The sequence below is a fragment of the Sinocyclocheilus anshuiensis genome, unplaced genomic scaffold (genome assembly GCF_001515605.1).
Source record: "Sinocyclocheilus anshuiensis isolate Anshui unplaced genomic scaffold, SAMN03320099.WGS_v1.1 scaffold3715, whole genome shotgun sequence".
Classification (NCBI taxonomy): domain Eukaryota; kingdom Metazoa; phylum Chordata; class Actinopteri; order Cypriniformes; family Cyprinidae; genus Sinocyclocheilus; species Sinocyclocheilus anshuiensis.
This window is the reverse complement of record NW_015541115.1, coordinates 60,336-63,662: the sequence shown is the minus strand read 5'-3', so window position 1 is coordinate 63,662 and position 3,327 is coordinate 60,336. Positions and strand designations below refer to the sequence as shown.

The 3,327-nt window shown below is 34.2% G+C and overlaps 1 protein-coding gene across 1 annotated transcript in view; it reads left to right on the top strand.

The window, feature by feature from the left end:
* The first annotated feature begins 3,030 nt into the window (after positions 1-3,030).
* Positions 3,031-3,327, top strand: part of LOC107690748 (ras-related protein Rab-21-like) — a 13,907-nt gene continuing 13,610 nt past the window's right edge. The window contains exon 1 of the mRNA XM_016489155.1: positions 3,031-3,278. The gene's annotated coding sequence lies outside the window, so the exon portion shown is untranslated. The remainder of the gene's footprint in view (positions 3,279-3,327) is intronic.

The window sequence follows — 3,327 nt, the reverse complement described above, 5'->3', positions numbered from 1 at the left end:
TAAAAAACTGAAACAGAAGTGAAACAAGTAGTAGGAAAGAGGAGAAATAAAAAGCGATACTTATGTAGTAGTGGTATATACTATTTCCTGCACTAGATTATAAACAATTCCATACTTTAATTAAAAAAATTTTCAGCCACAGTTCAGGTTATCCAGGCTGTTTGAACTTAATAGGCCTATACTTTACTTAGTATGCAATAACTTATTGGATTTGATCATCGCAAGCACCAAGAAGAGCAGGCAACTTGTAGGCAAGGTTTTGTCAAGCCATTGTTCAGAATCTGATGACAAGCTGATAATATTGTTTATTGCCTATGTCGTCCCATATCTCTGTCTCATAATGCTGCAATATAATGGCAACATAATTTCCATTCTTAATCACAGAGGATGAGTTTATTCATTGTGGAGGGTGGATGCTGTTTGCTTAGTTATGCCAAAAGACTTGATTCTATCAGATCTCTAATCCCAAGGCACCAAAAAAACGTAAAAGCTTTGTAGATATTAAAGCGGTCTTGCTAGAAATGTGGCCCTTTGATTGTCAGCATCACTTGGCTCTTTGTGTGAAACCTTTTAGAGATCAGATTTGATCAAGGATAGACCAATAGAGCGCTCCTCCTCTATAAAAAATGTGTTGGGCTTTAATAGAGCATGAATCAGACAAATTAGATAGATAGATGATAGATAGATAGATAGATAGATAGATAGATAGATAGATAGATAGATAGATAGAAATTTGATTTTTAGTTATTTTAGTACAAACTAAATGAAAATGAGAAATACTGCCTTGGCAACTAGCTGAAAAAATAAGTTTACATTTTCATTTACATTTAGTCATTTAGCAGACGCTTTTATCCTAAGCGACTTACAAATGAGGACAATAAAAGCAGTCAAAACTAACAAAAGAGCAACAATATATGCAATATAGTGCAAATGACAAGTCTCGGTTAGCCTAACACAGTACACGTAGCAAGGTGTATATATATATTATACACACACACACACACACACACACACAAACAAAGAAAAACAAGTAGATAGAATAGAAAAAATAGAAAGCTAGTGTTTGTTTTTTGTTGTTTTTTAAAATAAAGAATAAAAAATAAAAAAAGATAAATATAGATAAAGTAGAATTAAAATAGAATAGAAAGTGTTAGAGTTAGAGGGTCAAATAAAGGTGGAACAGATGTGTTTTTAGTCGTTTCTTGAAGATGGTTAAGGACTCAGCTGCTCGGATTGATTTGGGCAGGTCATTCCACCAGGAGGGAACAGTTGACATTTTTTTTTAATTTTTTTTTTACATTTTATTATATTTTAGTTGTTAATGTTTTTTTCAACGTTTTCCAGTTTTGGTGTTAACAATAACAATCCTGTTTCAGTTTCCCTATATGAATCTCCTCAAGCACGCCTCACCGCCATCTTCAAAACCTCATAAATAGCTTGTCATCATAAACATCAGCGGCATCACAAATCCTCCATTTTTGACTCATGCACTCTTGAGAGGATATATGTTATTTGTTCTGTTCTTAAACAATTCAGATCTGCCAAGTCAGTCTCGCTGCTGTGTCGTCTTGTGGCAAACATGCAGCTCTCTGCTGTTGCTATGGTAATCTGATGTCTGACATTCACCATGCAGCAACAAGCAGCCCTGCCAAAATGCATCGCCCAAAACAGACCTGATGTATTTTATGTGATTAGTCGGAGGGTAACAGCACTCTTGCAGCTGAATCCATCTTGGATCTGCAATGGTTTGAAAGCCTTCTGACTGCTCTTCATTTCTGGACAGTGATCTTAACAAGCAGCTTATACAGTATGTATAGATATTTTACAAATTCAACATCAATTTTTTTTTATTAGATTTAAAAAGTAACAGACAAAAGACTTAAAAGTCCTATTTTAGTAGATTAGCCTATTAAAATGAATTAATATGTTAAAATAATTTAAAATAAAAAAAAATTATATGTTACTAGGTTAGTCTACTATATTATTATTTTAATCAGTTGTTATATTCCCATAACTCTTTCATTTTGATTAATATATATTTTAAACTAAGCAATAAAGCACACACTGACTGAATGCATGTTAGTTTACTAAGAGTTGATGTTTGACAGTCGATCAACAAGAATATAAGCCGTTTATAAGCATTTCTCCTGTTTAATTTTTTTAACATATTTATTTTCTCACATGGAATATGTCAGTTTAGCACTGGCGAATTATATGGTATCTGCTGCTTTTAAAAGTCATATGACATTCTAGCAACTACTGTCACTTCTGAAAATACTAAAATAATCAGTTGATAGAATGGAAATAAATCAAATAACAAAGCAAAAAAAAAACCCTGTAAATTATTTTAAAGCCTTAAATCTATTCTTTGAATAATTTGCAATTATTTGTACTTGTTTACAGATGTGAGATTCTTTTTTTAATTGCTTTTCTTATTTAATTTTTATTTATTTATTTTAAGTATTTGTTTTCATTCAGTTTAAATGTTATGGCCCTTATATGTTCTTTGTTCTAAAAATTGCAATAAAAAAAAAAAAAGAAAAAAAAGAATGGAAATAAATAATAGAAATGGGAGGGGCTTAATGGCCCGGATGTTATCCCTGATTGGTCGGAGATGTTGTTTTTAAATAAATAGTAATCTAAATAATTATCTTTACATTTTTAATTTAAATGTCCATTTAAGTTCATAATTGCTATTATTCAGTTGCAAATCTCTTGTCCAGATCACGGTTATCACGTGGCTTCTGTTCATTTTTTTTCTGCACCGATCAGGATGGACCAATCACAGTCGGCTTTGATCACCTGTTAAAGCATTTTTACTGAGAATGTTGAAGCGGATTTACGTGTATATTTAGATCAGTTAATGCTTTTTAAACAACATATTTAATATGGTTGTAAATTTTAGCACACAAATGTCTGCAGGAAAAAAATAAAATGTCCTGATGATTGCAGCTCAATGGATGAATGATGTGCTTGGGCCACCGCGCGCCATGTGGTGTGTGTGATCTCGGTGTGTGTGTGTGTGTGTGTAATAGGAAACAGCTAATCTGGCCGTGTCGATCACCTGACCCCCAATCCGTAACGTCACAGAGCGGAACGCCATTAGATTGATGGCAGAGCTTCAGCAGGAGTGAAGCAGTGTTTAATAGAGGAATCAGCGCGAAGACTTCACGCGAGGCGCGGATCGGTGGCTCTTTGTGTGTGTTGCTGTCATCTGTGGATTTCTATGGCTGCTGTGATCGGCTAGCTGCTCGAGTCAGGCTTTGTTTTTGTGTCAGGCAAAGAGTTTGGGCATGGCGGCGGCTGGGGGGGAGACGTACTCGTTCA